Here is a 12,401-nt window from a genome sequence, read left to right as displayed (position 1 = left end):
CAAGGAAAGTCAATCACTACCACCTAACATGAACTCAGCCAAATAATCCTTCTTCTAAAACCAGACAAAGATCCCAGAAGTCCTTCAAGCTATCGTCCCATTTCTTTAATCAATGCAGATGTAAAAATTATTTGCAAAGCACTAGCACAGAGAATAGAAAAAAAATCACTCCTCACATAATTCACCTCGATCAAACTGGATTCATCAAAGGCAGACACTCGAGTGACATAAAATAGTCTCTATGCAGATGACATATTACTGTTTTTAAATAATTCACGTTCTGTAAATGAAACGGTAACAATTATTAATAAATTCTCCTCCATACCAGACTACTCAATTAATTGGAATAAATCAGTTTTATTATTACTAAACAGTATTGCGGAGCAAAGACTCATGATACCAGTCAAATCAGGCAATATCAAATTTCTAGGCATTTACTTCTCCCCCAAATTATCAGAACTGGTGCAGCTAAACCACACCCCATTACTGGAAAACATACAGGACGATCTAACCCGCTGGACCAACCTGCCTCTGTCCCTTATGGGCAAGGTAGCCACGGTAAAAATGAAAACCTTACCTAAAGTTAATTATCTCTTCTCATTGATCCCCACACAACCGCCACTAAAATGGTTCAAAACATTAGACTCATCCATATCAAGCTTGTTATGGAACAATAAACCTGCAAGAATTAGTCTAAAAACTTTAACATCTGCAAAAAGCTGTGGAGGATTAGAATTACCTAACTTCCACAAATACTTTCTTGCAAATAGATTGCGATACATCTCAAAATGGTTAAAAAATAATCCAGAAACCAACTCATGGTTAGACTTGGAACAGGCGTTATGTGGAAAGATCAACCTGTCAGATCTTCCATTTATTAGCCAAACAGTTAAAAAACAGGATTGTTTCCAAAGTATTGATATAAACGCCACTTTAACAGCCTGGTTGGATTTTTCTAAATATAAAACTCGTCACTTCAACTGTGCAAAATGATACCCATCTATAAACAAAAAAATGTAACACAAAAAAATGTTACACTTCCCAGCTTGGCAAGCACAGGGCGTAACACAACTAGAGCACTTAATTATTGACTATAACTTCTTGGAATATCAGCAACTTCAATCAATTATTACTAAAAAAGTTTAAATACAAAGACAACAATTTAAAGCTATCAGAAGCAGTTACCTCTCTGATTAATTTGTCAATGAATAAAACTCTCTCCAAAATATACAAACTCTTATGCCACCTAGGTAGTAACATTTCACTTCCGATAACAAAATGGGATGAAGACTTGAGTGTCAGCACAGTTCAAAGCTTCAGAAAAATAAAGGTCAGAATTTTGTCGAAACACCTTTAAACTGACAAAAAGTCCAAACTTGCAGCTAATCCAATTCAAAACTCTTCACAGAATTTACTACACTGGACAGAGGATGTTCAAGATGGGTCTCAGTAACTCAACATTTGTGAGCACTGTGATAGTAATCTACCCAACAGTTACTATGGCGTTTCATTCCTGCCATAAATTGAAAGGGCGTAAAGACGACTGAGCGGGCGTATTCAGGAACTGAGTGAGTGAACCTTACAACCGCGCAGGCGCAATTCTAACCGAGCGACCCCGTATTTTAAAACTACACGGCTGCAATCCTAACTGAGCGGGGATCCTGCTCGGTCAGTTCCTCGTTGCGCCCTCACCAGGGTTTACGCTTAGTGTTAAGGGGGCGTTTTTTCACTTGGGGGGCGGTATTCAGGGATGTGTTTGTCACTTAGGGGCAGGAACCTTTCTGGTTAATCTGTTTGGCTAAAATTTGTATGTCAAGTCCGGCGAAGCAGCGGGGCGGGACTTTCATTTAGAGGCTTTAATAGAAAATAAATGGCGGCTGTAACGTGGATTAAAAGGATTAAAACGGTAACAAATGCAGTGAATTTCCCATGAGAAAAACTTACAGCACAAAAAAACCCGTTGCACTTTATTTCCTTGGTCTTGGGTCGTTGGTTAACATTTTCATCCACATAACATCTGCGTTTTTTTTCTATGAAAGCCTCTGCACTGTGGTTCTGCACACCTGTCCAGGCTCTCTGGCAGCAGGTATGTGCCGATCTATCAGTCTGGCTTAAGGTTTCAATCACAGCTTCACCGTCACTTTGCTTGCTTGCTCGGTGACATGAGTGCCATCGAGATAGAAGGAGGATTAGTATCTATCATTTTCATAACTCTTTGTATTGCTAAAAAACTATTTTAATAAACCGGAAAAACAAGAAAAATATGAATGTAAGTCAATACAGAAATCTGCTGTTTGATCATATCAGCTTGGAAAAAATGTCAGCCCAAAGTTCAAGTAACTTTGAAAGAATTCAGTCTCTCTGGTCTCCCATAGCTAACTCCAAGACTTGGGGGGTGCGGAGCCTGGTCTTCACTGCTCCATGTCTGTCTGCTATTGTTTGGGGGTGGGGGTCGGGGCCCTCTGGTGCCTGGTGGGGGGCGGTGGGTACTCCGCTTGTCGGGGGGGTCGGGTCCAGTGGCTGGGTGGGGCGGGCCGTGGTGCTGCAAGGTCTTCTGGGCTCTGGTGTGTGTGTGTGTGTAGGGGGGGGGGGGGGGGTGTTGCTGGAGAGGCTGAGTGGGGGGATCTGGCTAGATTGGGGGGGGGGGGGGGTTACCTGTGCTGGGGAGGGTTGGCGGGGGGGGGTGCTGGATGGGCAACAAAATAATATGGTGTGCGCCCTACCCACCAATTTTAACTGCACCCCCTTAGTACACACACAATACACACTCCAACACACAAACACATACATGCAAATGTAACTGGGTGGAGTTTTCTGCTCTGCGTTGTGTTCCAAAGAACACAAGCGTAAAAGACCACGCTTGGATGCTGACTCAATCTCCTTTAATCCTGGTTAACAGAAAATTAAAATTAACAATGTTGTCCAGATTTTCTTCCGTGTTTTTCCCCCTCAGCCACAGCTCGCAGCAGTCTGAGTGCACACAGCACCTCCCCCCACAGCATGTAAAGTAATACATAAAGAACACGATAATATAATAAACCTGCACCATACCTGGTTAACAGAAAACTAAAATTAACAATGCCATCCAGAGCTATTCCGTGTTTTTCCCCCTTAACAATTGAAAAATGAACAAAAAGAAAGGAAGAAAAGTTAACTTAAACATCGATGAAAAATGGCGTGCCTCAACTGGTCCCCACGAAACAGTACAAATTTGCTCATATAGAGCGGCTAAAAATAGATAAAACAACACAAACTACGTAAAATTGACACCACACAATTCCTAACTTTGTAAGTTATGATTACAATACACCAACAGCCAATTTAAAGAAAAATAAAACTAGTAAGGATGGACACACAGAGATTCATTACAGATTTTTTTAAAACTCCTTGACTGAGTATCAGGCTGCTGAAAAGTTCCAAACCCAGTTTATGTCGAATGTTGTGTCTGAGAACATCAGCAAGCCTTCCTTTTAAAGTCTTTAAAGTCTCTTTTAAGTCCTGGGGCCTCATTTATAAAGCTTTGCGTAGGATTTGCGTCAGAAGTGGCGTACGGATGAAACATAGGACGTGCGTACGCACAGAAATATTCGGATTTATAAAACCGTGCGCACGCACATCCTACGCATCTTTCCCTTAATAAATCAAAACCAATTCTAAATGCAGCGCAGCTTTTGCGGCTTCATGACACGCCCATAGTTGCCCATAAATAGTCCGTGAAACGCCCACAAATTAATATTCATTGATTGCGAAACCATGGCAAACACGGAGAGGAAATGAAAAAAAACGTAACTTCACTCAATGTGAAGTAGAAGTTATCGTTGGCGAGGTGGAAAAGAGGATAAAACGTTGTTTGGAGGGCACAGTGTGGGCATTACTAATGCCAAAAAGCCACGTGAGCGGCAAACGGTGGCAGACGCCGTTAATGCTGTAGCCTCACAACCTCGGACCGTTGCCGAAATAAAAAAGAAATGGTCGGACATCAAAGTCGAGGTGAAAAAACGTCTATCGCTGCATCGCCAGAGTGTTTCTGCCACGGGTTGGGGGGGGGGGGGGGGGGGGGGGGGGGGAGACTGGCGGCAATAATTGGGAAATCCCTTTAAAGTGGAGTGGTGACTGAGGCGCAGGAGGACACGACGCGCCAGATGCACCGGGTGACACCCCCCCAAAAGCCTGCATAGGTCCAACAGGACGGCTGGAGGAAGTCGGAACCGGCTCATAAGCCACTCGTCCTCGTTTGCCAGCAAGTCTTCTTGCTGTCTAAAGATGCGTTCACTCCGAATTCTTCCATTTGCCACATCTTCTAAGAGCGCAAGATCAGCCATTGTGCGTCATTACGCATTGTGATGGGGCATTTTATTTCCTTCCATTTAATTACATCTGACAAGCTACAGATGTCGGTAATAATCGACGTGGAAATGGGAAATTGATCAGCGCAAATGTAATTTCTTGTTGCTTTCTGAATGGTTGAGACATACGCCATACATTGTTTTATCAAAAATAAAACAAACTAAAGGCATATGCATGAATACCATAATTCTGTAGCTTATGAAGAAATGTTTTAATATGAAAACAACTTTCCCCAGTGGACAATTAATATGTCTGTCTGTCTGTCTGTCTGTCTGTCTGTCTGTCTGCACCTATATCAGCTCCGCCAGACGGACACATTGACGAGAATATCAGTTTGTACATTATTTCGTTCTGTTAACTATATTATTTATGAGGATGAATTGCACAACATGCCAATATTGCAGAACATATTTCACTTTTCTTTCTGCAAATATGTGTTTATTTGAATTTCTGTTGTAATTTTCGTTTGATTTTTTTTTGTTTGTCTCACTGCTGATCGATCAAACGGGTGTTGGTGTAGCTGTTAATTGTAAGACTTGCTTTGTGAAGTCTTCATGTTATTTCTGAGAGGCAGTATTGTCATTTTCACTTTCACGTGTTTCTTCCATCTGCCGACGGTGTCGCCGTTTCTCATTTCACCCGTTTTTGTGCGTACGCCTGGGTCAGAGCTTGCGTGAAGGACCGCACATTTTCCCGTCAAGTTTGCTTTTTATAAATCTCAACTATTGCGTAGAGAGTGGCGTACGCCTTCTTTTGTGCGTACGCAACGTTTATAAATGAGGCCCCTGGTGATTTATCCTGCCTGACTACTTCTGTTTTACTCTGTGAACAGTTTTTAACATTTTTTACTGACAAGGTCAGTGCCGTCAGGTTGTTACCCTGTCCTTGTACCCCTGACCCCTCTGTTTTAATGTCCCCCCCCTGCTGTGATAGATCACTTTGAGTCAGTGGCGGTTCTACCCTGAATTACTCCCCGGGCGAGACCCCCCCCCCCCAATAGAGTCACTTTGTCCATTTATTGTAACTGAAAATACAGTTAGGAAATATTTAATAAACACAAATAATCTGAAATAAATATTATAAACTACAAATCACACTAATAATACACTAGAATAAATGTAACTGCAGCACTAAGAACAGAAAACACTAACTAAAACCTAACCTCTGTGGCCTTCCTGATGCAAGCTTGTCAATAACGTCATCATATGAAATCTGCTCCCCCCCTGAATGATTGATACTAACAACAGCAGGTTAGTGAGTTGCTCCTGAGACATTGGTGATCTCAGGTATGACTTGATCAACTGGAGTTTTGAAAAGCTAACAGCAGCAGCAGCAGCAGCAGCAGCAGCAGCAGCAGCAGCAGCAGCAGCAGCAGCAGCAGCAGCAGCAGCAGCAGCAGCAGCATGCTACCATCACAGCTTATTTAACATTATGAACTAATATACAACAATAAAACACAACAAAAACTTTGTGTTACAGCAGAGCAGACAGACACACGAATCATAACTAATGTTACAAGTTAAGGCAGAGCAAACATTTAAGAATAAATATCTTAAAAATGACGTTATTTGCAATATTTGGGTCTACTTCAGTTTTGGTCATGATAGACCAAACAAGAGATTTTTCCTCTGCAACGTTGTTGTTGTTGTAGGGCAGGTAGCATTCAAATTTAGAAAACGTGCATCTAGCTATGCGATAATACCCTTTTCTTTGTCTCTTTTCTCCTCTTCTTCTCTTTTCTTTCTAAATTGGGCACCAGCTTTGACCTTTTTTCTCCATATTTCAGATGTTTCTGCATTTAGCATAAATGTCCTGACATAGGTATCAAGTCTGTCGACTAAACCAACTGTCATCTAAGTGAAGAATTTTTTTTGTTTTCCCATTTTTTATTTGGGCATTTCACACAAAAATAACCAAAAAAGCATGATTTTTTTATACCCGCAGCCCCCCCCCCGTTCGTCAAACATTTCCAGCAGGAGCGCGTGCAGCTGCACCCAGGGGCGCCAATTCGCTACATGGCGGCGCAATTTTTATTTTTGTTTTTTCATCAAGCACTGAGTCGCGGCCCGCGACCGTTGCTCCCCTGGAAGAAGATCCAGCCAGGTTTGCGCATGCGTTTTGCGCTCCGTGCTCACCTCTCAGCCTTCACCCTTCACCCCGCGCCCCCTCCCTTCTCCTTCTTCACCCCGCGCCCCCTCCCTTCTCCTTCTTCACCCCGCGCCCCCTCCCTTCTCCTTCTCACACACATTTGCGTCTACTTCTCAAAGACAGGAGGGAGCGCAGCTGCGGGGCGGGGGCGCCGCCAGGTTTCAGGCTGTTACAAACTCTGTGATATAAGTAAACCAATAGTGGTGCATAAAGTATTTTACAAGAGCTGAGCCGCTGGCGCCGCCCCTCCGTCATTTTTCCGCCCCGGGCGATCGCCCGTATGGCCCGTGCCTAAAACCGCTACTGCTTTGAGTCAACATGTAGCATACATTTAGTTTTCTTGACTGTGACTTTAACTTCAGTTGTAGTATCTATATATGGCACTAGGGGGGCTAAATACACTCATTATCCTCTCCCTTCCTCTCACTCATGTTGCAGAAAGAATTGAACATAACAGTACAAATAACTCGGCAAAACACAGTAAAACAGCTAAACAACTAAACACATTTGGTCAAAAACCACACTTAAACCCAAATCTGTCCAGACAGTCAAAGGGAATGGTATCCCACAATTCCTTGCGCTACCGGTCTAACAGACGCACCAAAATTATACCTACTTAATTGAATTAATTTGAATGAAAGTAAAATAAATGTCTTATAACTACGTGTTATTTTTAAGCGGACTTAACTAAAAAAATGGATTATCTTAACTGAAGCAAATAATTAAGTTAGATTAATGTAAAAAAGTTTCTCTTTCCAACATCCATACGTGGTCTTATCACCCTCTCATGGTGGAAAAAGTATTATCTGAGCTTCTTCATCCACTAAATCATCTTCAAATGGACACGCCATGCTGCTTCACCTCTCTGAAAACAAACTAACCTTCAACTAAACCTGCTCCAGACCAGGTTATGTTCAGAGCATGAGTTGCCATGGCAACTTGACAAACCCTGAAACATACCTCCATTTCTTGAACAGAAAGCTGAGGTTATCAACTTCCTTAGCCTCAAACTTACCGTGGGAGCTAACATAACCTGCTTTTTGGAATACCCTGCAGGCTGATCATTAGTTTTCCTTTCTTTGTTTCCATCTGTGTTTCTGATGGATTCTTCTATGTCCGAATTCCCACCCAAACCCATAAATACAAAAAAAAAACTAAATAGTGAGTAGGGAAGGAATTCAGACACAACCTAAGATTCTTTTCGGGTCATGTGCAGCTGTCATTATATTTCTACAAGCACGTGCCTGCAGAATCTCTTCTTCTTTACATGGATTTATTTCTCTGCAAACAATTGACCTATTTAAAGAAAAATAAACGTTTGAATCCCTTCTCTGACGGGTGAAAGATCACTTACTGCACAGGTTTCTACAGATTCTGAATCTCCAGAATAATCCGTTTTACGTTTCGAGCTTCACCTTCAGGATCATAATCCTAAACTGTTTTGTGTGAATCAAACTCGCAGTTCCAGTGTCAGGACAGACGCTCTCCCATCATGTCACCGGGAAACCGAACAGTGTGAACTGGACTCACCGGTCAGAAGGTCTCAGAATGAGAACTTCCAGCTGCTGAAGGGAAAAAAAATCCATAAAACTGAAGAATTACCAGGTAAAAAGGGACCTAAACAAATCCAGAAGACTGGATTTAAACTAATAAAAGTTTAACTATATTTATGTTTATGTATATTTTTTTGTTTATCTAGGCGATAAATAATTCTACCCACAACCCCTTCTTGTTATTGTTGGAAAAATTTACGGCCATAATTATCATTTGGTCTGAAAAAAATCAGAAAGTTTTTCAAGATAACCTTTTTTTGTTGTTTATTTGTTTGTTAAAACACAATTTTATTAGATTTCATCATTTTTTAAGAGATTAAGAGACTTTCAACTTTAATTTATTAAAATACAAAAAAATAGGCTAATAATACATATATATATTGTAACACCCACCTGGTACGGCACTGGCTGCTGCACTGGAGAACTGTCTGTGTCCCACACACCGCTCGACTCTAAACAATCTCAGAGAGGAGGAGGCAGAAAGAGAAGCTGAGAGCATAATCTCCTTTCCGGTATAACATGCCCATTTATTTTGAACCCACACCACATTGAACATTGCACAGGCGTCATCAACCTCTCCCCCTCCCACACTCATGGTGCAACAACAAGAAACAAACATAGCAGGAAGAATAAACTAAGTTGGAACAACAAAACTGCCATATGAAAAGAAACATGGGCAAAAAGAAACGCTCATGCTGAGCCCTATTTTGGTCAGAGGACAGTACCCCACAATCCCCTGCTGGTGTCAGACCCAAAATGCACGTAACCGCCACTACATAATATATATATATATATATATATATATATATATATATATATATATATATATATATATATATATATATATATATATATATATATATATATATATATATATATATATGTGTGTATATATACATATATATATATATATATATATATATATATTTTTTTTAAGTTGAGAATTTTTTTATTGATTATTTTATGAGACAATTTTATCAAGTTAACGATTTTATCAGCGTTTTCATATTTGTAATTCTTAAATAATTTATCTCAGAAAAAAATCATCTTGATCATCTTTAGATTTTATTTTTATTTTTATTTTTGGCCTGTGGTTGATCATCTCTTCAGGCTGCTGAGGCTAGAGAAGAACATAGAGATTCCTTTTTTTTTTTAATTAAGGATTCTCCCAGAAACAAAGGGACAAATCAGGACCGAATTTTTCTTAATTGAAAAAACACTTTATCTCTAGTTTTGCCATGAGTATACATTTGACTTTTTGAAATCTTTTAAAAACCTTTAAAAGAACAAACAAGCATAACTCAAACAGAAAAAAGGAAAATTCCATAAATGACTTTTAAAAAGGACATTTACTGTGGTGTAAAATGAGAGCAGAGCTCCCCTGAGCGATTAAAAACTATAATTTCATCTCAGGATGAGGATGAGGAAACTGTTTTCTGTGAATCAAACTCACATTTCCGGTGTCAGGACAGACGCTCTCCCATCATGTCACCGGGAAACCGAACATTGTGAACTGGACTCACCGGTCAGAAGGTCTCAGAATGAAGCTGCAGCTCAGCTGATCTCTGAACTTCCAGCTGAAGGGAACAATAATCCATAAAACGGAAGAATTCCGAGGACAAAAGGACCTAAACAAATAGTTCCGCTTTAAAAGGAACAGAGTGTTCCAGAAGACTGGATTTAAACTATTAAAAGTTTAACTAACTGTTCTTGTTTGTAAAGTATTTGAACTTACGGCCAAACTCAAAGCTGCTTCTTCTTCTGTTACTTATGCCTAGCGGTAAAGCACCAGGGCCTGACGGCTTTCCAGCTGGCACCAACATTTTATAAAACAGTCACAGCTATCAATGAAAGTCAATCACTACCACCTAACATGAACTCAGCCAACATAATCCTTCTTCTAAAACCAGACAAAGATCCCACAAGTCTTTCAAGCTATCGCCCCATTTCTCTAATCAATGCAGATGTAAAAATTATCTGCAAAGCACTAGCACAGAGAATAGAAAAAATCACTGCTCACATAATTCACTTCGACCAAACTGGATTAATCAAAGACAGACACTCGGATGAATATCTCCGAAGACTTATTAATATAATAGACTTTGCCACCATTAAAAACCAGGAAATGACTGTACTATCGCTGGATGCTGAAAAAGCTTTTGACAGAGTAAATTGGAAGTTCCTTATTGCTGCTCTCCATAAGTTTGGGTTTGGAGAATCATTCATCAAATGGATCAAAATATTATATCACAACCCCAATGCATTAGTTAGAACTGATAAACAGACTTCCAACAGGTTTTTTCTTGGAAGAGGAACCAGACAGGGCTGCCCACTCTCTCCTTCTCTTTTTGCTATATTCATTGAGCCTCTAGCTGCAGCAATAAGACAGAATGAGAGCATTATAGGAATTAAAACCAAACACAGCCATCATAAAATTAGTCTCTATGCAGATGACATATTACTGTTTTTAAGGAATTTACATTCTGTAAATGAAACAGTAACAATCATTAATGAATTCTCCTCCATATCAGAGAATTCCATTAATTGGAATAAGTCTGTTTTGTTACCACTCAACAGGAATGCTGAACAAAGACTCACAATACCAGTCAAATTAGGAAATATCAAATATCTAGGTATCAATTTTCCCCCCAAACTACAAGAACTGGTGCAGCTAAACTACACCCCATTACTGGAAAACATACAGGACGATCTAACACGCTGGACCAACCTGCCTCTGTCCCTTATGGGCAAGGTAGCCACGGTTAAAATGAAAATCTTACCTAAAGTTAATTTTCTCTTCTCAATGATTCCCACACAACCGCCACTAAAATGGTTCAAAACATTAGACTCATCCATATCAAGCTATTTATGGAACAATAAACCTTCAAGAATAAGTCTAAAAAGTTTAAAATCTGCAAAAAGCTGTGGAGGCTTAGAATTACCTAACTTCCACAAATACTTTCTTGCAAATAGATTGCAATACATCTTAAAATGGTTAAAAAATAATCCAGAAACCAACTCATGGTTAGACTTGGAACAGGCGTTATGTGGAAAGATCAACCTGTCAGAGCTACCATTTATTAGCCAAACAGTTAAAAAACAGGATTGTTTCCAAAGTTTTAATATAAACGCCACTTTAACAGCCTGGTGGGAATTTCTCAAAATATCAAAATCATCAATTCAACCGTGCAAAATGACACCCATCTGGAACAACCCGGACATCCTTATAAACTAAAAAATGATTCACTTACCAGCTTGGCAAGCAGGGGGCGTAACATTACTAGAGCACATAATTATTGATAGAAGATTCATAACTCCCCAGGAACTTCAAGACAAACATGGAATAAATAACTTCTTGGAATATCAGCAACTTAAATCAATTATTACTGAAAAGTTTAAATACAGAGACAATGATTTAAAGCTACCAGGTGTAGTTACCACTCTGATTAATTTCTCAATGAATAAAACTCTATCCAAAATATACAAACTTTTATGTAATTTAGATAAAAATATTTCCCTTCCGACAACAAAATGGGATGCGGACTTGAGCATCAGCACAGATGAAAGCTTCTGGTCAGAACTCTGCATAAACACCTTTAAACTGACAAAAAGTCCAAATCTGCAGCTAATCCATTTTAAAACTCTACACAGAATTTACTACACTGGACAGAGGATGTTCAAGATGGGTCTCAGTAACTCAGACATTTGTGAGCACTGTGATAGTAATCCACCCGACAGTTACATGCACGCACTGTGGTTCTGCACTCCTGTCCAGGCTCTCTGGCAGCAGGTATGTGCCGATCTATCAGTCTGGCTTAAGGTTTCAATCACGGCCTCACCGTCACTTTGTGCGCTTGGTGACATGAGTGCCATCGATATAGAAGAAGGATTAGTATCTATCATTTTCATAACTCTTTGTATTGCTAAAAAAAATATTTTAATAAATTGGAAAAACAAGAAAAATATAAATATGAGTCAACACAGAAATCTGCTGCTTGATCATATTAGCTTGGAAAAAATGTCAGCCCAAAGTTCAAGTAACTTAGAAAGAATTCCGTCTCTCTGGTCTCCCATAGCTAACTCCATGACTTAGGGGATGGGGGGCCTGGTCGTCGCTGCTCCTTGCCCTTCTGCCGTGGTTCGGGTTGGGGGTCGGGGCCTCCGGTGCCCGGCGGGGGGCGTTGGGGGCTCCGTTGGTCGGGGAGTCGGGTCCGGTGCCTGGGTGGGGCGGGGTGGGGCGCTGCGTGGTCCTCTGGGCTTGGGTGTGGGGGTGCGTGGTGGGGGTGGTGGGGGGGTGGTCTGGCTTGGCTTGGGGGGTGGTCCCTTTGCCTGTGCTGGGGGGGGTTGGCAGGG

General features: G+C 40.6%; 1 protein-coding gene across 3 annotated transcripts in view; it reads right to left on the bottom strand.

Annotated features, from left to right (window-relative positions):
• LOC105357122 (acyl-coenzyme A thioesterase 1) overlaps window positions 1-9,649 on the bottom strand; it is a 28,653-nt gene extending 19,004 nt beyond the window's left edge. For 2 of the 3 annotated variants that reach the window (XM_023952153.2, XM_023952155.2), the window contains exon 1: window positions 9,572-9,649. The gene's annotated coding sequence lies outside the window, so the exon portion shown is untranslated. Of the gene's footprint in view, window positions 1-8,025; window positions 8,058-9,571 lie in introns of those variants that run through there. The other variant, XM_078942136.1, reaches the window with a different exon arrangement.
• Window positions 9,650-12,401: the final 2,752 nt, after the last annotated feature.

This window comes from Oryzias latipes, chromosome 23 (assembly GCF_053564925.1).
Source record: "Oryzias latipes strain Hd-rR chromosome 23, Olatipes_Hd-rR_3.1".
NCBI lineage: Eukaryota > Metazoa > Chordata > Actinopteri > Beloniformes > Adrianichthyidae > Oryzias > Oryzias latipes.
This window is presented reverse-complemented; position numbering and strand designations above follow the sequence as displayed.